At 42.7% G+C, this 23,976-nt stretch overlaps 1 protein-coding gene and 1 long non-coding RNA gene across 3 annotated transcripts in view; one reads left to right on the top strand and one right to left on the bottom strand.

Moving 5' to 3' along the window:
- Nucleotides 1-23,976, bottom strand: part of LOC129817615 (serine/threonine-protein kinase D3-like) — a 72,739-nt gene that overhangs the window by 45,321 nt on the left and 3,442 nt on the right. The gene's annotated exons all lie outside the window — the stretch shown is intronic.
- On the top strand, nt 2,916-22,616 carry LOC129817622 (uncharacterized). Its single transcript, XR_008753745.1, has 2 exons — nt 2,916-3,729; nt 21,446-22,616. It is a non-coding gene; the product is annotated as an uncharacterized LOC129817622 (long non-coding RNA).

Below are 23,976 nucleotides of genomic sequence, written 5' to 3' on the forward strand. Positions count from 1 at the left end.
CCAAACCCCACTAACACTAACCCTAACCCACTGTAACCCTAACCCCACTGTATCAGTCCTAACCCTAACCCCACTGTATCAGTCCTAACCCTAACCCCACTGTATCAGTCCTAACCCAACTAACACTAACCCTAACCCACTGTAACCATAACCCTAACCCCGCTGTATCAGTCCTAACCCCGCTGTATAAGTCCTAACCCCACTGTATCAGTCCTAACCCTAACCCCACTGTATCAGTCCTAAACCTAACCACACTGTATCAGTCCTAATACCTAACCCCACTGTATCAGTCCTAAACCTAACCACACTGTATCAGTCCTAACCCCACTGTATCAGTCCTAAACCTAACCACACTGTATCAGTCCTAACCCCACTAACACTAACCCTAACCCACTGTAACCCTAACCCCGCTGTATCAGTCCTAACCCCGCTGTATAAGTCCTAACCCCACTGTATCAGTCCTAACCCTAACCCCACTGTATCGGTCCTAAACCTAACCACACTGTATCAGTCCTAATACCTAACCCCACTGTATCAGTCCTAAACCTAACCCCACTGTATCAGTCCTAAACCTAACCCCACTGTATCAGTCCTAAACCTAACCACACTGTATCAGTCCTAACCACACTGTATCAGTCCTAAACCTAACCACACTGTATCAGTCCTAAACCTAACCCCACTGTATCAGTCCTAAACCTAACCACACTGTATCAGTCCTAACCCTAACCCAACTGTATCAGTCCTAACCCTAACCCACTGTATCAGTCCTAACCACACTGTATCAGTCCTAAACCTAACCCCGCTGTATCAGTCCTAATCCTAACCCCACTGTATCAGTCCTAACCCTAACCCACTGTATCAGTCCTAACCCTAACCCCGCTGTATCAGTCCTAACCCTAACCCCACTGTATCAGTCCAAACCCCACTAACACTAACCCTAACCCACTGTAACCCTAACCCCGCTGTATCAGTCCTAACCCCACTGTATCAGTCCTAACCCTAACCCTGCTGTATCAGTCCTAACCCCACTAACATTAACCCTAACCCACTGTAACCCTAACCCTAACCCCACTGTATCAGTCCGAACCCTAACCCCGCTCTATCAGTCCTAACCCCACTGTATCATTCCTAACCCCACTGTATCAGTCCTAACCCCACTAACACTAACCCTAACCCACTGTAACCCTAACCCCGCTCTATCAGTCCTAACCCCACTGTATCAGTTCTAACCCCACTATATCAGTCCTAACCCCACTGTATCAGTCCTAACCCCACTGTATCAGTCCTAACCCCACTAACACTAACCCTAACCCACTGCAACCCTAACCCCGCTCTATCAGTCCTAACCCCACTGTATCAGTTCTAACCCCACTATATCAGTCCTAACCCCACTGTATCAGTCCTAGCCCCACTGTATCAGTCCTAACCCCACTGTATCAGTCCTAACCCCACTGTATTAGTCCTAAACCCCTGTATCAGTCCTAACCCCCCTGTATCAGTCCTAACAATACTGTATCAGTTCTAACCCCACTGTATCAGTCCTAACCCCACTGTATCAGTCCTAACCCCACTGTATCAGTCCTAACTTCCCTGTATCAGTCCTAACCCCACTGTATCAGTCCTAACCTCCCTGTATCAGTCCTAACCCCACTGTATCATTCTGTATCAGTCCTAACCCTAACCCCACTGTATCAGACCTAACCCTAACCACACTGTGTCTGTCCTAACCCTAACCCCACTGTATCAGTCCTAACCCCACTGTATCAGTCCTAACCCTAACCCCACTGTATCAGTCCTAACCCTAACCCCACTGTATCAGTCCTAACCCCACTGTATCAGTCATAAACCTAACCCCGTTGTATCAGTCCTAACCCCACTGTATCAGTCCTAACCCTAACCCCACTGTATCAGTCCTAAACCTAACCCCACTGTACCAGTCCTAAACCTAACCCCACTGTACCAGTCCTAACCCCACTGTATCAGTCCTAACCCCACTGTATCAGTCCTAAACCTAACCACACTGTATCAGTCATAAACCTAACCCCACCGTATCAGTATGATTCACGATAAGCAGCACATGATGTTGACAGCCAGCTATACCTTAGGGAACGTCAGACTGACTACATGGCATTGACTACTGAGACAACTTAGATAACGTCATTCCATTTCCAAGTGTTTGAGTCAAATACTCAAACACACCTCTGTACAGCTCCAAAGGTCCTTGGCTATTTTTACTCTGTATTGTACTGAGTCTATTTCTGTTCCTTTTCGCAGTGAAGGTCAAAGGGCTTTCAACGTAGAAACAAATAGCACTGTCTGACAGGGACAGCCTGAAATTCAGATCAAATCAAATGTTATTCATCACATACACAGTTTACAGCAGGTATAAAATGTGCAGAGAAATGCGTGTGTGCTAACTCACACAACAATACTCCCTGTCACGGATCCCCCTGGTACTGCTGCTCATTACGTTCACCAGCTCCGGAGGTCTACGTCACCGGCCTTATAGGCGTCACTGAACTGGATTCATTACCACCAACCCAGGACTGTCTTGTCTCATTACGCACATCTGGTTCCCATTCTCCCTGATTAGTATGTTATATATGTGCCCTCTGTTCCCCATTGTCCTTGTCGGTTATTGTTACCATGTCCGTTGGTTTTGTGAGCACCTGTGCTGTTGTATCGGCTTCCATGCTGCGTGTTATTGTGCACTTGTTTTATGGGTCTTGTTTCCGTGTATTATTTAGAGGTTTACACCTCGCTCTTTTGTTTGGGTGGAGAAAATAAATCCCCCTATTATGTATTCCTGCACTTGTCTCCTATCATTATACAGCGTGACAGAATAACCGACCCACTAAATGGAGACAGCAGGAAAGACCGAGCTGTCGACCATCGTAGAGACAGACCAGCACCATCCTGCGTTTGGAGGGGAATGTGCAGTCCCTCCAGTCTCCAGCACCGGTTCCGGCGCTAGCCCCCACACCACTACCTGCCTCCGTCCTATCTGAGCTGGTTCGCGGAATAACCCTGTCCCTCCCGGAGCGCTTTGACGGTGCACCAGCGAAATGCATGGGATTCCTTCTGCAATGCGACCTGTACCTCGCTCGCTATGCCGAGGCTGTCTCCGGGAGAGACAGAGTTGCTACCGTCATCTCAGCACTGACCGGATGGGCCCTGGACTGGGGTGCTGCGGTCTGGTAAACGGGCGCAGCCGAGGTCAAGTCCCACGAGCGCTTCACCCTCATCTTCCGCTCGGTGTTTGATCATCCTGTGGAGGGCCGAGAGGGGGGTGAGCGCCTACTCCAACTACGCCAGGGATCTAGGACCACCTCTGTGTTCGCTCTGGAGTTCCGCACCATCGCAGCCTCCACCAGATGCACGAGTCGGCTCAGGTCACCGTGTTACGCAGACTGCGGGAGGAGGTACAGATGGAGTTCGCCTGCCGTGATGACAACCTGTCACTCGACCAGCTCATCAGCGTGGCGATTCATTTGGACAACCTCCTGCTGTCCCGACGAAGACCTGAGCGGAATCCGGAGCCCATGGCTACACCTGCTCCATGGTCAGAGCCGATGGAGGTGGGCTCTGCACGTTTGCCCAAGGCAGAGCATAGGAGAAGGAGGAATCTGCTCCTATTGTGGAGAAACGGGTAATTTCTCCCCAACCTGCCCTCTATACACTAATAGGCGAGGAGGTGACAAGCCAGGTAATTCTCCTGCTCCAACACAGGTAGGATGCAAAATCTCCCCTTCTTTTCTGTCAACAAACAGTGTGTTTTCCCATTAAATTCCCTGAATACCCTAGCCCCTCACTCCCGTTAGCTCTGATTAATTCCGGAGCTGCCAGGAATCTTTTAGACTGGCCACTGCATTACACATTCCTTTGGTTCCCCTACAGTCACCCATTTCGGTTCAAGCCCTGGATAATCGTACAATAGGGACAGGGCTCATACATCACATCAATGTTCCTGTTTCTCTGCTGACCCATGACACTCATTTAGAACTGATCACCTTTTTGATTATCGACACCCCTACGCACCACGTTGAGTTGGCATAACCCTGTTATTTCCTGGTCTAAGAAGAGACTGCTGGGTTGGTTGAAGGAGTGTCAGGGGACTTGTCTATCGGTGTCTGTCAACACCACTACAGTGGAATGTCCGGACCACGCCCCTCAAGTGGAGTTACCGGAGGAATACCAGGATCTGCATCAGCTTTTATCTAAGTTCCAGGCTACACGCCTGCCTCCTCATCGCCACTGGGACTGTGCCATTGACCTGCTGTCTGACACAGCCCACCCGATAGGACACTATCCTCTCCTATGCGGAGACCGTTGCCATGGATACCTACGTAAAGGAGAGCCTCCAGCAGGGTTTTATCCGCCCCTCTACGTCACCAGCCTCCTAGAGCTTATTTTTTGTTAAAAATAAGGATGGGGGACTGCGCCCCTGCATTGATTATCGAACTCTGAATAAAGCCTCCATTAAGTTCAGCTATCCTTTACCCCTCATCCCAACCATCATCGAACAAATGCACAGGGCGCAGTACTTCACGAAGCTGGACTTGGAGCGCCTACAATCTGGTGCACATTCATGCAGGCGACGAATGGAAAACAGCCTTTTCCACGACCACGGGCCATTACGAGTATCTCGTAATGTCTGTCTAACGCTCCTTCAGTCTTCCAGGCCTTTATTAACAAAGTGTTTCGGGACATGCTGGGCCGGGGCACAGTGGTTTATATGGACAACATTTTGGTCTATTCTGCTGACCGCACCCAGCATGTCTCGTTAGTCAGGTCTGTGCTGGGAAGACTGTTGGAGCATGATCTATATACAGTATATATATTTTTTTTACATTGTTTATTGAATTTTCAACACCTGCCTTTACAAAATAATTGCACTATAAAGTTATATGGTAGTAATACAAAACAACACACCAAAGACAACAATACAGCAAAACAAAGAGAGGGACAAACATAAAAAATGTAAAATAAAATAAAAAGACAAGAAAAAACATATTTTGATACAGTTGTTACAGGTCAACTAGCACAGATAGTACAGTCCTTAACATCCGAGATGTCATGTATACACATAACAGGCCTCTTACGTCACCAATATATAAATATACAGCACTCTGGAACTGTAGGGACATGTAGTCCTTTAACATAAGAAAAGAAGGGAGCCCACATTGCATAGAATTTGTCTATAGACCTATTGAGTATGTGTTTAATTTTTTCCAACTTTATGCAATTCAAAACGTATCTAATCCAAAGAGCATGAGAAGGGGGTGCAGAGGATTTCCATCTAAGTAAAATGTATTGTCTCGCTAACAAAGTGACAAAGGCAATTATATCCTTATTCATTTTGGTCAGTTGTATTATGGGTAAGGAAACCCCAAATAATGCAATAAAAGGGTCTGACTCGACCTGTGTGCCGCTTAATTCTGAGAGTGTGTTAAAGATGTCTTTCCAGAATCCAACAAGAGATGGGCAACACCAAAACATGTGTACATGATTAGCAAGAGATGGGTTACATCATATACAATTAGTGTTCACATCCTTGTAAATTTTGGATAATCTTGCTTTGGTCCAGTGGGCCCTATGAATGAGTTTGCATTGAATGAGACCGTGTCGAGTACAAATAGAAGATGTATGTACCCTTTTGAGTGCCCCTTCCCATAGTTCATCAGATATTTCCTCACCCAGTTCCTCCTCCCATGAGGATTTAATATTGTTTAATAAGGTGGTTTGTAGTGAGCAAATTTGACTATAGATTATTGACAAGGTGCCTTTTAGAGTAGGAAGTGGGATAAGAAATGTGTCAAACTGTGTTTCACCAGGAAGGGAGGGGAATCGGGGCCCTATGCTGTGGACGTAACTCTGGACTTGTAAGAACCTAAAGAAATTATGTCTGGGAAGACCAAATTTAGCTGATAATTGTTCAAACATACTAAATGCATTGTTAATATAAAGATCTCTGAATCTTTATTTTTTTTATTTTTTTATTTCACCTTTATTTAACCAAGTAGGCTAGTTGAGAACAAGTTCTCATTTACAACTGTGACCTGGCCAAGATAAAGCAAAGCAGTTCGACATATACAACAACACAGAGTTACACACGAATAAACAAACATACAGTCAATAATACAGTAGAAAAAGTCTATATTGTGTGCAAATGAGGTAAAATAAGGGAGGTAAGGCAATAAATAGGCCATGGTGGCGAAGTAATTAAAATATACCAATTAAACACTGGAGTGATAGATTTGCAGAAGATGAATGTGCAAGTAGAGATACTGGGGTGCAAAGGAGCAAGATAAATAAATAAATACAGTATGGCGATGAGATAGTTGGGTGGGCTATTTACAGATGGGCTATGTACAGGTACAGTGATCTGTGAGCTGCTCTGACAGCTGGTGCTTAAAGCTAGTGAGGGAGATAAGAGTCTCCAGCTTCAGTGATTTTTGCAGTTCGTTCCAGTCATTGGCGGCAGAGAACTGGGAGGAAAGGCGGCCAAATGAGGAATTGGCTTTGGGGGTGACCAGTGAGATATACCTGCTGGAGCGCGTGCTACGGGTGGGTGCTGCTATGGTGACCAGTGAGCTGAGATAAGGCTGGGCTTTACCTAGCAAAGACTTGTAGATGATCTGGAGCCAGTGGGTTTGACGATAAATATGAAGCGAGGGCCAGCCAACGAGAGCGTACCGGTCGCAGTGGTGGGTAGTATATGGGGCTTTGGTGACAAAACGGATGGCACTGTGATAGACTGCATCCAATTTGTTGAGTAGAGTGTTGGAGGCTTTTTTGTAGATGACATCGCTGAAGTCGAGGATCGGTAGGATGGTCAGTTTTACGAGGGTATGTTTGGCAGCATGAGTGAAGGATGCTTTGTTGTGAATACGAGACTAGACCATGTTGAGAAAGCACCATCAACCATAGATGGGGAAAAGCTGGGTTTGAGGCTCCCGGAGCCAAAGAAGAGGTCTGAAACCCAAAGTGGCACCTAAATTGATTCCAGATCTTCAATGTTGTTTTCACACATATATTTTTGGTGAAGGAGGAGTAAGCGAGGGAAGACAATGATGCCGGTATAGATGAGGCGGCCTCCGTCTCTAGCCAAATTGGGGGTGGGAATATCTCCCTGCTCTGCAACCAGTACTGAATGATCCTAAGGTTAGTGGACCAATAATATAATCTGAAATCCGGTAGCGCTAGACCGCCGTCTGGTTTGGGCCTTTGCAAAAGCTGTTTTTGTATCTTTGGGGGCTTTTTGTCCCATGTAGAATTAGGCCATTGATCTTTTTGAAAAATGTATTGGGAAGAAAAACCAGTAGGCACTGATAGAGATGTAAGAATTTAGGGAGAGTATTAATTTTAATAGAATTAATTCTTGCGACTAAGGAGAGGTGTAGCAAAGACCAGCGTTCCAAATCGTCCTTAGTACGGCTTAGCCTCAAGAAGGCTCTGAAGGCGTGGAGGCACTGCTTGGAGAGGTCCAAACACCCTTTCCTGGTGTGGGCGGACCACCGCAAACTGGAGTACATCACAGCAGTGAAGAGGTAAAACCCGAGACAGGACAGGTGGGCTCTATTCTTCGCCAGATTCCAATTCCTTGAAGAACGTGAAGGCAGACGCCCTGTTCCGCATCTATGATGCAGAGAGAGAGGGAGAGGAGACCCCCATCATCCCTCCGTCCCGTATCATTGCGCCAGTGGTGTGGGACATGGACGCAGACATACGGCAGGCCCTGCACACGGAACCCGCACCTGCACAGTGCCCGGAGAACCGCGCCTACGTGCCCACGGGTGTGTGGGACCGCCTCCTTAGCTGGGTGCCCCCGGCGCTTGTGTCGGGTCATCCTGGGATAAGCCGTACCATCACCAGCCTGACTGAGAAGTACTGGTGGGCCACCTTAGCTAGGGACGCCCGGGTTTACGTCTCTTCCTGCTCCATCTGTGCCCAGCCAAAAACACCAAGACACCTCCCTTATGGAAAGCTCCTTCCCCTGCCAGTTCCACAACGACCCTGGTCTCACCTCTCAGTGGACTTGACACTGACCTTCCCCTCTCCCAGGGGAACACCACCATTCTCGTTGTTGTGGACTGGTTTTCCAAAGCTTGTCGCCTCCTTTCTTTGCCTGGGCTTCCATGCAAACCGCGGAGGCTCTTTATACGCACGTCTTCAGGCACTACGGGATGAGTGGTTTCAGCGCGCTGAGGAGACCTGGAACGCCGCGCAAACTTGTCTCCAGCGGGCCTTGCGTCGGCACAAGGAACAGGCCGACCATCACCGCAGTGAAGCGCCTGTCTTCTCTCCAGGCGACCGGGTCTGGCTCTCCACCCGGAACCTGCCCCTCCGCCTACCCGGCCGGAAGCTTAACGTGTGATTTGTGGGGCTGTTTAAAGTCCTGAGGAAGGTTAATGAGGTAACGTACCACTTGCAACTCCCTACTGATTACATTATTAACCAAAAAAAAAATAAGCAAACACATTTGGTGTTTGCCAAAAGGCATGTGGGAGACTCCCGGAACATATGGAAGACGGTACTCTGGTCAGATGAGACTAAAATTTTGCTTTTTGGCCATCAAGGAAAACGCTATGTCTGGCGCAAACCCAACACCTCTTATCACCCCAAAAACACCATCCCACACTGAAGCATAGTGGTGGCAGCATCATGCTGTGGGGATGTTTTTCATCGGCAGGGACTGGGAAACTGGTCAGAATTGAAGGAATGATGGATGCCGCTAAATACAGGAAAATTCTTGAGGGAAACCTGAGATTTGAGACTGGGAGGGAGGTTCACCTTCCAGCAGGACAATGACCCTAAGCATACTGCTAAAGCAACACTCGAGTGGTTTAAGGGGAAACATTTAAATGTCTTGGAATGGCCTAGTCAAAGCCCAGACCTGAATCCAATTGAGAATCTGTGGTATGACTTAAAGATTGCTGTACACCAGCGGAACCCATCCAACTTGAAGGAGCTGGAGCAATTTTGCCTTGAAGAATGGGCAAAAATCCCAGTGGCTAGATGTGCCAAGCTTATAGAGACATACCCCCAAGAGACTTGCAGCTGAAAATGCTGCAAAAGGTGGCTCTACAAAGTATTCACTTTGGGGGGTGAATAGTTATGCATGCTCATGTTTTCTGTTTTTTTGTCTTATTTCTTGTTTGTTTTGCGCAAAAAATATTTTGTATCTTCAAAGTGGTAGGCATGTTGTGTAAATCAAATGATACAAACCCCCCAAAAATACATTTTAATTCCGGGTTGTAAGGCAACAAAATAGGAAATATGCTAAGGGGGTGAATACGTTCGCAAGCCACTACCTCAACAACGCTCCCTCAACAATGCTCCCTCAACAATGCTCCCTCAACAATACTCCCTCAATAATTCTCCCCTTAATAATTCTCCCCTTAACAATTCTCCCCTCAACAACCCTCCTCTCAACAATCCTCCCCTCAACAATCCTCCCTCAACAGTGCTCCCTCAACAATGCTCCCTCAACAGTGCTCCCTCAACAGTGCTCCCTCAATAATGCTACCTCAACAAAGCTCCCATTAACAATGCTCCCTCAATAATGCTACCTCAACAATGCTCCCTACACAATGCTCCCTCAACAGTGCAGTTCAATAACGATAATATCAACAAAAAAAGTCAAGTCAAAAATAACAAGTAATAGAATAGGTAGTATGCATAGTAATAATATACTATATTTACTAATATAAAGGGTGTAGTGACTTGGTGTGGATGGCCCAATACATCACTGGGGGCCTATAGCAGGACTTTAGGTCTGTTTTTGCTTATTAAGAGAGATGAATTCCAAATCTATCCAATAATTAACGTCACTGTCAGACAGGCAGGTCAGTGCGCTCTGGGCTCTGGGCTGAGGCAGAGTTGGCCAGATAATAGAGTCTACAGGACATGGTCGTCTGCATGGCTGAGCTCACTGGCAATATTTAACCAGGCTGGAATGCAGTGGGAATATCCATTCAAATTATATCCAGTACTAGTCCCCATGTCTCGAAAAACACCATTCCTAGAGCTTGTCTACGTCCCGAATGGCACCGTATTCTCCTATGGGCTCTGGTCAAAAGTAGTGCACTGAAAGGACAATAGGGTGATATTTGGGATGCAGCCGTTGTCTGTCGCTTAACACATTAAGCAAAGAGTGAGCGTGACTAATCCACACCATCCACACCTTGTAAACGTTACACCCTATCCTGGAAGGCAGAGGCCCCCACAATACAGACCCACACATACTGTAGATGTCACTTCTCTACTCTCTAGAAATACTACTGAGAACCAGTCACAGAAGATCAATAAAAAGGAAGAAATCTTTGTAGACAGGAACTGAAAATGTAATGTTCACTTGAAGAAACAATCAATGTGATGTAACTTATCATTCTATTTTGGTTCATCTCTGAAAGATGAATTCAAAGCGAATAACAAAACCAGTCAAAAGGAAGAACCTACATTACGTGCAAACTCATTCCACGGGTATCCGAGTGTCTGCAGGTTTTCACTCCACCCCCTACTTGATTGATGAATTAAGGTCGCTAATAAGTAAGGAACTCCCCTCACCTGGTTGTCTAGGTCTTAATAGAAAGGAAAACCCAGCAGACCCTCGGCCCTCCGTGGAAGGAGTTTGACACCGCTGACCTACACAATGTAGACTCTGAGAGTAGAGATGGCTTTATATATTTTTGGTAATAAATTACATTGAATCCGTTCCATTCACTTTGGACATCACCGGTATTTCATCTGAAAATGCCTCTGTTGAAAAACTCGACATTTTCGAAAACGCTTCACGCACATCATTTGTATTTGTATTTATTATGGATCCCAATTAGCTGCTGCCCAGAGTAAAAATATTACATTTCATAACACTTTTCACATCCCATTAAGTGTGTGCCCTCTGGCCACTACTCTACTGCCACATATCTACAATACAAAATCCATGTGTATGTGTGTGTATTATCATGTGTAGGTTTATGCGTGTGTCTGTGCCTGTGTGTGTGTCTCTTCACAGTCTTGCTGTTCCATAAGGTATATTTTTATCTGTTTTTTAAATATTGCTTCAGCTTGCGTCAGTTACCTGATGTAGGATGGAGTTCATTTTAGCCATGGCTCTATGTATTACTGTGCACCGCCCATAGTCTCTTCTGGCCTTTGGGATTGTGAAGAGACCTCTGGTGGCATGTCTTGTGGAGTATGCATGGGTGACCGAGCTGTGTGCTTGTAGTTTAAACAGACAGCTTGGTGAATTCAGCATGTCAATACCTCTTACAAAAACAAGTAGTGATATAGTCAATCTCTCCTCTACTTTGAGTCATGAGAGATTGACATGTTAGCTCTCCGTGTAGATTTAAGGGCCAGCCGTGCTGCCCTGTTCTGTCCCTCTTTGTGGCACCTGACCACACGACTTGACAGTAGTCGTTGCGACAAAACTAGGGCCTGTAGGACCTGCCCTGTTAATAGTGTTGTTAAGAAGGCAGAGCAGCACTTTATTATGGACAGACTTCTCCCCATCTTAGCTACTGTTGCATCAACATGTTTTGACCATGACAGTTTACTATCCAGGGTTACTCCAAGCAGTTTACTCACCTCAACTTGCTCAATTTCCACATTATTCATTACAAGAGTTTTAGTTGAGATTTAGGGTTTAGTGAATGATATGTCCCAAATACAATGCTTTTAGTTTTTGAAATATTTCTTGCCACCCATTCTGAAACTGAATGCAGTTCTTTGTTAAGTGTTGCAGTAATTTCACTCACTGTAGTAGCTGACGTGTAAAGTGTTGAGTCATCCGCAAATATAGACACACTGGCTTTACTCAATGCCAGTGACATGTCATTAGTAAAGATTGAAAAAAGTCAGGGGCCTAGACAGCTGCCCTGGGGATTTCCTGATTCTACCTGGATTATGTTGGAGAGGCTTCCATTAAAGAACACCCTATGTGTTCTTTTAGACAGGTAACTCTTTATCCACAATATAGCAGGGGGTGTAAAGCCATAACATATACTTATTTCCAGCAGCAGACGATGACCGGTAATGTCAAAAGCCGCACTGAAGTCTAACAAAACAGCTCCCACAATCTTTTATCAGCAATTTCTCTCAGACAATCATCAGTCATTTGTGTAAGTACCATGCATGTTGAATGCCCTTCCATTTAAGTGTGCTGAAAGTCTGTTTTCCATTAGTTTACTGTAAAATAGCATTGTATCTGGTCAAACACCATTTTTTCCAAAAGTTTACTAAGGGTTGGTAATAGACTGATTGGTTGGCTATTTGAGCCAGTAAAGGGGGCTTTATTATTCTTGGGTAGCGGACTGACTTTTGCTTCCCTCCAGGCCTGAGGACACACACTTTCTTGTAGGCTTAGATTGTGGCAAATATATGGCAAATAGGAGTGGAATATCGTCCGCTATTATCCTTAGTAATTTTCCATCCAAGTTGTCAGACCCAGGTGGCTTATCCTTGTTGATAGACAAGAATACTTTTTTCACCTCTTTTCGGAATTCAAAATAACAGTTCTTGTCTTTCATCATTTGGTCTGTTATACTTGAATGTGTAATGTAAACGTTTGTTGCTGGAATGTCATTCCTAAAAGAAAAATGTTATTTTCCCCTAGACATGGCTACTATATTGTGATAACTACATCCTATGGTATTGGATAATGCTTTAAGGCAGATTTCTGCAGCATTAGTAAAGGTGTGATCAATACATGTTGATGATTTCATTCCTGTGCTGTTTGTAAATACCCTGGTAAGTTGACTGATAACCTGAACCAGGTTGCAGGCACTGGTTACAGTTTGAAGCTTTTTCTTGAGTGGGCAGCTTGATGAAAGTCAGTCAATATTAAGGTAATCCAGAAAATATACCTCTCTGTTGAGATCACATACAGTACATTATCAAGCATTTCACACATATTATCCAGATAATGTAACGGCTATCATCATATTCGAGACGGATCGGGACGGATCGGACCAATACGCAGAGTGGGTAGTGCTCATGATAATTTATTAAATCGAAACTGAACACTAACATGAAACAAAATAACAAAATGAATACAACCGAAAACAGTCCCGTGTGGCACGAATACTAACACGGTAACAAACACCCACAAAACACACGTGAAACCCCAGCTGCCTTAGTATGATTCTCAATCAGGGACAACGATTGACAGCTGCCTCTGATTGAGAATCATTCCAGGCCGAACACAAAAATCCCAACATAGAAAATCAACCATAGACAAACCCACCCAACTCACGCCCTGACCAACTAAAATAAATACAAGACAAAGGAAAACAGGTCAGGAACGTGACAGATAATGACTGTTAGCACTTGGTGGTCCATAGCAGCTTCCCACAATAATGGGCTTTAGGTGAGGCAGGTGAACCTGTAGCCATATTACTTCAACAGTATTTAACATGAGATCCTATCTAAGCTTTTCAAGAATGTGGCTCTGAATATAGACCAGAACACGGCCCTCATTGGCATTTCTTTCTTTTTTGTAGATGTTATAACCATGTATTGCTACCACTATATCATCAAACGTATTATCTAAGTGAGTTTCAGAGATATGAATGTCATCTGTTACTAGCAAGTTATTGATTTCATGAACCTTGTTTCTTAGACTACATGTGTTAATGTGGGCTATTTTTAGCACTTTTCTGGGATGCTTGATTTTTTTGTGTTGCTTTACTGGGAAGCTTATCAGAAGTAGACATGACAATGTTATTTATGTTTGAGCTGATAGTGCAGGGTGAGCTGCACACAGTGGACTTCCTACCTACTTAGGGCACACCGCCTCAGTGCTAACAATATAACTGTGGTTCATAGGCACATGAATACTGTATACAATAGCTGTAGGATTGACAGAGGCATTTCAGGGGAGTTAGAGGGACATCAATAAGGTTACTTACATTGTGAATGCCAATGCCCCTGGGATAATGTACATTTGCTGCAGCATTTCGACAACTCAGCAACACAATGGTAGAGATTATCTAGGCTGGGCTTGGATCATTGATAAGTCATTGTCTCAACAAAGCCATGAAATGCGTAGACAGAGTAGAGCATCTTCTGTTTCCAGAAGGTGTCAAAGTTATCTATAAAAGTGATTCCAAAAGAGCTACAGTAATATGTTAGCCAGGTGTGTAATGCCAGTAGCCTGCTGAATCTTTCACACCCGCAGCCTAGCTATGGTAGCAGACCTGAAATAATTGTCCGCTTTTTGGAATCATTACTCTTATTGGGCTCTATAGGGAACATCAAAATGTCATTACCCATCACCCTCACAATTAACTTAATGTGCATCCCAAATGGCACCCTCCTATTTTGTTTCATTACAATCCTTAATTTAAATTGATTTTATTTTGGATTACATGTAATGGACATACACAAAATATTCCAAATTGGTGAAGTGAAATTTAAATAATAACTTGTTTCAAAAAAGTTAAAATAGTAAAGTGGTGCATGCATATGTATTCACCCCCTTTGCTATGAAGCCCCTAAATAAGATCTGGTGCAAACAATTTCCTTCAAAAGTCACATAATCAGTTAAATAAAGTCCACCTGTGTGCACATTAAGTGTCTCATGATCTGTCACATGATCTGTCTCAGTATATATACACCTGTTCTGAAAGGCCTCAGAGTCCGCAACACCACTAAGCAAGGGGCACCACCAAGCAAGTGGCACCATGAAGACCAAGGAGCAACAAATGTGGCAAAGAAATGTACTTTATATCCTGAATACAAAGTGTTATGTTTGGGGCAAATCCACTCTTCATATTTTCAAGCATGGTGGTGGCTGCATCATGTTATGGGTTTGCTTGTCATCGACAAGGACTAGGGAGTTTTTTAGGATAAAAAGAAACGGAATAGAGCTAAGCACAAGCAAAATCATAGAGGAAAACTTGGTTCAGACTGCTTTCCAACAGACACTGGGAGACAAATGTACTTTTCAGCAGGACAATAACCTTAAACATAAGTCCAAATATACACTGGAGTTACTTACCAAGATGACGTTGAATGTTCCTGGGTGGACTAGTTACAGTTTTGACTTAAATCTTCTTGAAAATCTATGGCAAGTCAAATAGCTGTCTAGCAATGATCAACAACCAACTTGACAGAGCTTGAGGAATTAAAAAATAATAATCCAGGTGTGCAAAACCCGTAGCGACTTACCCAGAAAGACTCACAGCTGTAATCACTGCCAAAGGTCATTCTAACATGTATTGACTCAGAGGTGTGAATACTTATGTAAATGAGGTATTTCAGTATTTCATTTTCAATACATTTGCAACATTTTCTACAAACATGTTTTCACTTTGTCATTATGGGGTATTGGGTGAGAAAAACAATATTTAATCCATTTTGAATTTGGGCTGTAACACAAGAAAATGTGGATTAAGTCAAGGGGTATGAATACTTTCTAAAGGCAATGTATTGTGTGTTTTGCAAGATGGAATGTCTCTCTCTCTCTCCCCCTCTCTCCCTCTCTCTCTCTCCCACTCTTTCTCACTCTCTCTCTCTCTCTCTTCCGCCACTCTCTCGCTCTCTCTCTCTTTCTCTCACTCACATTTCCTCTCTTTCTCTCTCACACTTTCTCACTCTTTCTCTCTCTCACTTTCTCTCTCTCTCTCTCTCACACAGTTTCTCTCATCTCTACTCTTCCATATACCAGGGGTTCATCCCAAATTGCACCCTATTCCATATATAATGCAGTACTTTTGACCAGGGCTTTTTTAAAGGGTGGTAGTCTTCGCAAGGGAGAGGAGGACCTCAGTCATCTTCACACTATAACACCACACCATCAGATGCCTAATGATAAATTGGATTAGAAAATGTATAATCCAGATTCTAGGCTACATAGTTAACCTTTGTTCTCTCTGCTGTTCCAGTCTTGTCCTGTGCACTGGCTGAAACTAATTGTTAGCCTATGGCACTTTAGAGCAGGAAATACACTCTACCAACATGGCACAGCTCCACATGCAGTACTGTGTTAGGGGTGGGTGGTCAGTCAGTCAAGTCACTCACCATCAGCACAGTTCTATGTCATTCATGTCACACAATGTGTGTAGTCTAATAATGGCCATAAAAACTATGGCAGAATAATGAAGTTGCTTAACCTACTCCCTAGACTTGACGCCCCAATGGAAATAAAATAATACAAAAATCCCCCCCAAAATGTGTACATTTAAGCTAGAGATCTTTTTTTTTCATTGGATGCGTCTCAATCCACCCCATCCGCCGATGTTACACTTCCTCATGTGTGAAAGGTGACAGATTACATTTTTTAAGCGTAACTTTTTTTTAAATGTTCTGAGAACATAAGTGAAAATGTCGCCTGTTCATTTGAAGGGAGGTTAATTTGCAAGGAGGATCTGAGAACGTTTTACTATGGTTCCCTGAAGGTTTTCTTGGGAGATTTAATTAACGTTCTGAGAACGGAAATTATTGGTTATTTGAAGGTTTTTGAATAACTTTTAAAACTTTAACTGAATGTTTCAATAAGACTGCTTGCTTAGGTTAACTGTAAGCACAGATAGGATGCATGGAAATGAATTTGCTTAGGCATTAATCACACAAACACATACATTTATTTTAGTTAGTATGGCATCAGTGAGATTCAAACCCATGATCTTCTGTTGTCTACCCATTGAATTAGTCCACTGCGCCACCAGGATGGAGATGTCATCTTTTTTAAACTAATACAAAGCTGTTCATTTTAGTCTATTCAAACAGACCCCATTTCAAAGGAAACAATCACTCATTAAGATCAGGTGTGGCCAATTAGTGGGTGCAGCCAACTCACTTAACAAGATAGAGAATAGAGAGAGTTTTGTTGACACTGAGAACGGAATGTATACGTTTTAAATAACATTCTTAGAACATTCTTTGAGCGTTACTAATGTTTTCTTGTGGTTTTCTTAAGGTTCTGAGAACATTACTTTAAAATGAACCAAACCTGCAGAAAACCTTATGCTGAAATTCTCATGGCAGAACGTTATTTCTCCCAATTTTGTTGGATCAATTTGAGAACATTACTTTAAATTGAACCATGAGGAAACCTGTAGGAAACGTTATGCTGAAATACTGAAATTCCCACAGAAGAACATTGTTTCTTAACGTTCTTTGAACTATTTGAGAACATTCCCAATGCCAAACCAGTTGGAGAACGTTCATAGAACATTATCAAAATTTTAATTTAGATCTAACCATGTTTGAACTTTTAGGAAACGTTCTCTTAAAGTAATGAAATTCAAAGAAAATAATGTTTTTTTGTCAAGTTCCTTAAATGTGCTGAGAATGTTCTGAAGCCAAGCAACTATCCTGCACCATTCCCAGAAAGTTGTGGGAAGGTTGTTTGCAAAATAACCATAAGATAACAACGCTCTGACCAAATGTCTAAGAAATGAGATTCTCAGAACGTTATGTGCTAGCTGGGTGGTGACTAATATTATTACAATGGCAAGGAGCCCTACTGTATCTCAGTAGCCCATCGCCTAGTGATTTTCAGAACTGATGATGATGATGATGATGATCTCTGTGAAACTTCACCAGCTGGAGTGTTCCAACCATAGAAAATAGAATGATGTGATATAATACAACCTTCTAGTGCTGTAGTTCCAACACTGGGTTAAGAGTTTGCAATACAGACATATCTGTTTATTAGGGCAAAGTGCAATTGTTTGGACATTAAGGAATAGGTCAGCAATCCGCAATTCAGCTCCTTTGCTTTAATGAGCTTCGTAGTAAGCGAGAAATGCCCTAAAATGACCCAAAGACTACATGTGCAATACATTAATGAAAAACATAATCAGTGGTAAACGCTGTAAGCAGATTGTTTTCCCTCGGTCTGAATAGGTTGCTCTATTTCATGCTCTTTTACCTTGCAATTTATATTGCATCAATTAACTTAACAGTTTTAGCCTCAACTCTGTTTCTTCCAGCTAGAATATACACACATCACTTATCGGTGGTATGTGACAGGACAGGGAGGGTGGGGCTGACTACGGAGCTGAGCCGGGCAGGCTGGTGCAGCCCGGGACAGTATGGCGGCCTGCAAGGGAGGGGAACTTCCCCACTGTCTTTCTGGACACCCCGGGGACTGTTCCTGTTCCCCTCCTACAAGAGAACCAATATTACATGGTCCAACATACCGTAAATATGGGCCCAGAGTTTCAATACTCCCACACCAGGGGGGGGGGGGGGGGGGGGGGGGGGGGGGGGAATTACGTCTCAAATGGCATCTTATTCCCTATATAGTGCACTACTTTTGACCAGGGCCCATAAGGAATAGGGAGCCATTTGGGACAGTTTTTGAAAGTGAGGTGGTGGGAAGACATATCAACATCTCTTTATGGTATGAACCACCATCAGTAATGTGATGTACATGTAGTTTTGTTGTTGACCTATATAGTATGAATAGTGGATACTGGATACACTCGTGACTTCCAGAGAAGGATAATGCTTAGTACAAGATTGAAGGCCGAGCAAGCAGGCTCATAAACATGTGGTTAAATGAGATGGGTCGATTGCAACGAACGCAGGTTAATGCTGGATTTCTTAAAATTCTACAAACGGGAGATGATATTCACCTGCGTGTTAAAACAAACTTGATTGAAACCAAAACCTCACAAGAATAAACCAGCAGTTCAGTTGTTCTCTTGCTGTTACTGTGTCAAGTGATTATGATCCTAGACAGCTGCGTACGTTCTCGCCCCAATGAAATATCCACATATCAGGAGCATCAGAAAATGTAAGACTGATGAATTTAAAAATACTTAGAGTATAAAAATATAGAAGTAGTAGGCCTATATTTCGTTTAAACGTTTTTAATATATTTTACATACAAAATATGACATAGGCCTAACTCATCGCGATTGAATTGATTTAATACACAATTCTAGTTTGGACAGTCTAGCAGTGACGGTCGGTGTCATTTAAGTGAGGTAGGATGATTTTATTTTTTATGAGCGTGGCCTTTTTTCTATTACAGCATATCTATTAGATGACTGTCATTCATATTCCAATCACCCAGCTCAATGTAACATCAATAGGTTAAGGCTACTACATGATACTCAAATTTTCCCTTTAACCATCATGAGGTTGCTACAACCTAGCCTATGAATGAAAGTTTAAAACGTAGGTGCACAGGTCGAGAATTTTTGTTTGTAATCAAGGTGACACTGACACATGCAATACTGTCTTGCACACTCTTGCCTGCATCTAGCTGATCTAAGGTGTAATCATTAGTCCAACAGTTGCAAATGTGAGTTTCTATTAGACAAATTCAGATATTTTTAGCCCCGTTACGTTCCGTTTGCTTCCGTTTAAGAAGCGTTTTTCTACAGAATCGGCAGATTGAATACACCCCTGATCACACACAAACACAGTTCACTTTCATAGCAGCCACATAAAAACAGCATGAACACTTTGATCATTGTGTATATTATTCCTTCTCACAACTATCTCCTCCTCTCGCCTTTTCCCTTTGCTTGTGGACAACACATCAACTTTCTGTGACCAGACAAAAAACCTTTACAAGCCAAACCTTTATATCATGACCTCTAACCGCTACACACAGCCTACATCGTTGTCACTTCATAGTTTACATACACTACCAGTCAAAACTTTTAGAACACCTACTCATTCAAGAGTTTTTCTTTATTTTGACTATTTTCTACATTGTAGAATAATAGTGAAGACATTAAAACTATGAAATAACACAAAAAAGTGTTAAACAAATACAAATAATTTGAGATTCTTCAAATAGCCACCCTTTGCCTTGATGACAGCTTTGCACACTCTTGGCATTCTTTTAACCAGCTTCATGAGGTAGTCAACTGGAATGCATTTCTATTAACAGGTGTGCCTTCATAAAAGTTCATTTGTGGAATTTCTTTCCTTCTTAATGTGTTTGAGAGAATCAGATGTGCTGTGACAAGGTAGGGGTGTTATACAGAATATAGCCCTATTTGGTAAAAGACCAAGTCCACATTATGGCAAGAACAGCTCAAATGAGCAAAGATAAACAACATTCCATCATTACTTTAAGACATGAAGGTCAGTCAATCTGGAAAATGTCAAGAACTTTGAAAGTTTCTTCAAGTGCAGTTGCAAAAACCATCAAGCTTTATGATGAAACTGGCTCTCATGAGGACCGCCCCAGGAATGGAAGACCCACAGTTACCTCTTCTGCAGAGGATAAGTTCATTAGAGTTATCAGCTTTAGAAATTGCAGCCCAAATAAATGCTTCACAGAGTTCAAGTAAAAGACACATCTCAACATCAACCTTTCAGAGGAGACTGTGTGAATCAGACTTTCATGGTCGAATTGCTACAAAGAAACCACTACTAAAGGAAACCAATAAGAAGAAAAGACTTGCTTGGGCCAAGAAACACGAGCAATGGACATTAGACTGGTGGAAATTTGTCCTTTGGTCTGGAGCCCAAATTGGAGATTTTTGATTCCAACAGCCGTGTCTTGGTGAGACGCGGTGTGGGTGAACGGATGATCTTTGCATGTGTATTTCCCATCATAAAGCATGGAGGAGGAGGTGTTATGGTGTGGGGGTGCTTTGCTAGTGACACGGTTTGTGATTTATTTAAAATTCAGGTCATACTTAACCAGCATGGCTACCACAGCATTCTGCAGCGATACGCAATCATATCTGGTTTTGGCGTAGCGAGACTATAATTTGTTTTTCAACAGGACAATGACCCAACGTGTTATTTCATAGTTTTGATGTCTTCACTATTATTCTACAATGTAGAAAATAGTCAAAATAAAGAAAAACCCTTGAATGAGTAGGTGTTCTAAAACTTTGGACTGGTAGTGTAGCTACTAAAACGAACGTGCTAGTAAACCCAATATAGTCATGTAGTACAGTGTACAGTCAGAAAGCAGTTTAGCAGTTACACCGGCGGGCCCCGTTGGCACAAAACTTGACCTTGAATTGGATGATTTCCAGTGAGGATAGCCATAGGTAGCTAGCTAACATTGCCTACCTCTCTGTTTGAGTAGGCTAAACTAGCTAGCTGCATTATTAGATAAGTGAAAGTTTAAACAAATAAAACCAAATATAACTAGATCTCTCGCTCTCTTGCTTCTTAATTTTGGAAGAAATGAATTTGTTCAAAACTGTTAAACTATTGTCTTTCTCTCTCTTTGAGTCAATTACTCACCACATTTGATGCACTGCAGTACTAGCTAGCTGTAGCGGATACTTTCAGTACTAGATTCATTCTCTGATCTGGATGGACAACATATCACTTCAAGCTGCAAGAGCTCTGATAGGTTGGAGGACATCATCCAGAAGTTGTCATAATTAGATCCAAGATCAGTTTCACATTTCACCTCCTGATGATTATGATGACAGACCATGTTAGAATAAAAGAAACAAGGCTTAATCATGCTCTCTCTCTCTATCCATCTGTCTCTAATCTGCAGGTTTGTTTTGATGTGAGAGAGGAAGCCAGTCCCATCACCCGCTCTTAAGATAACCTTCGGGCCAACTGGGGGCCCAAGGCTGGTTAGGAGACACCGCTAGAGACACTGTAATTGTGATGAACTGAGAGAATATTAGGGTAGCACTGTAATTCATTAATCATATGCTGTCTGCCTCTGTTCTTACCTCTTTCCCTTTCTGTCTTCTACACCTCTCTCCCCACCTCGTCTTTCTTCCTCATTTTATAATGCACACCATATGTGCATTAAAGTACAGATTGAACTTGTATTTATAATATAATATTACAATTATCATAAATATAATGCTCCGTATTGTGTATTTATAACACCTGGATAATGAACTTCTTTCAATAAAGTGTTTCACATCAACTGGTTGAAATTAAGTATCTCATTGAAATACTATCCTGTGTCCTCAGATTAATGCAGATGAAGGGAGTTAGATATGCATAGTTTTTTTTCTAAATATATGAATTACAAATCAGCCTTTACTTAAATCATGTTTCTAGTTACAATGTGTAATCATTGATGTCCCAGGAGCAGGAGTGGTAAACACTGTTGAAGTGTATAATTGTAATACATACATGCAGACATAGCATCATTCAAAGAATTAAGTTTGATACACCTGGTACTGGATATGACTGAAAAATAATGTCTCAGAGATTCATACCTGAACAGCACCTTTATTTGCCAAGGAAGAGTACATGATCAGTGAATATATTCAATGTACAGGCTACAATGTGGGGATCTCATGCGTGGTAATAACTACAGTACATGTATATACATGTATATGACCTCCCGGGTGGCGCAGTGGTCTAGGGCACTGCATTGCAGTGCTAGCTGCGCCACCAGAGTCTCTGGGTTCGCTCCCAGGCTGGGCTGGGTTCGCTCCCAGGCTCTGTCGCAGCCGGCCGCAACCGGGAGGTCCGTGGGGCGACGGACAATTGGCATAGCGTCGTCCGGGTTAGGGAGGGTTTGGCCGGTATGGATTTCCTTGTCTCAGTATGTTAAATGTAAAAAATGTAATAAAATGTATGCACTCTACTGTAAGTCGCTCTGGATAAGAGCGTCTGCTAAATGACTAAAATGTAAATGTAAAAAAATTTAATATAGGACTTGCATCCTTGGCACAATAAAGTTATTATATTCTACTCAATCCATAGGCTTCATTAATGCCTTTCAGACTTGAAGTTGATACAACAACTATGATAGCTGAGGTTCATAGATTGGTATGAATATTAGTTCAGAACCTAATGTTTTAGGATCCATACACAGATTGGCTACATACTGTAGCTAGCTACACATCCATAGACATACAGTTATTTTTATCCTCCAATACACAATAAGCAAGTAAGTAGTTCGCTCACTATGTTACTTCAGCTGCATTGAACGGCAAGGCAAGCTTACACAATTGTACATTCAATTTGCAGTAAATGCTTTAGCTAGCTAGATTCTTTACATCCATTGTTTCCCAAGACGACAGCCTGGTTTGCTGGTTTTCTCAAGAGTCCCTAAAACATTAAACAACACGAATTACAATGTTATACTGTACTCATGTCATAACACCAGCTAGCTAGCTGGCTAATGTTAGCTAGTCAGTTAACTTGCTAAATCGCAATTTTCTAAAATTGACTTTAATTTATGCACAATCGTTTGTCTCTACATTAACTAACATATTCCTCTCAATTGTACATTTTTAGCTTGACTCGTTATGATGTTATAATTACTTACATCTGCTTCCCCGTAATGTTTTGTCACACATCTTTGTTGAAGAAAGCCACCAGGGACGGGTGTCTTGCGTCAAATTCGTCATTGGAACCACTCGATATGATTGGTCACATAAAAACCTTGGGACCCAAATGCATAATGAGTGCTCTGACTCCCCCTTGTGGTGGTCTGGAGCAATGAAGCCGTGACGCTGGGTACCTCTAAGTCCCGCGGTGTAAGCTCGCAACTTTTAAAGGAGGAACCATTGCATGTAAGTCTATGGAAGAGGTTGAAAATCATGAGCCTCCTAGATTTTGTATTGAAGTCAATGTACCCAGAGGAGGACAGAAGCTAGCTGTTCTCCGGCTACACTATGGTGCTACCCTACAGAGTGTTGCTGAGGCTACCGTAGACCTTCATTGCAAAACAGTGTGTTTTAATAAACTATTTGGTGACATATGAATACATTTAGTTACATCTAAAAAGGATAACTTTTTTAATTTTTCACTATTTTTATTTTTATGAAATTCACTGAGGAGGATTGTTCTCTTCTTCCTTCTCTGAGGAGCTTTCACTGCAGTCCAGGGATATTTCTCCCGATCTTGTTAAGAAATTACCATACTTTTTCAAGCCAGCTTATTTTTTTCTCTTGTACTTTAACCACTTTTTCTCCCCAATTGGTAGTTACAGTCTTGTTGGGCGCTGCAACTCCCGTACGGACTTGGGAGAGGCGAAGGTCGAGAGCCATGCATTCTCCAAAATACTACCCTTCCAAGCCACACTGCTTATTGACACACAGCTCGCTTAAC

Source organism: Salvelinus fontinalis, chromosome 20, assembly GCF_029448725.1.
Source record: "Salvelinus fontinalis isolate EN_2023a chromosome 20, ASM2944872v1, whole genome shotgun sequence".
NCBI classification, from domain to species: Eukaryota; Metazoa; Chordata; class Actinopteri; order Salmoniformes; family Salmonidae; genus Salvelinus; species Salvelinus fontinalis.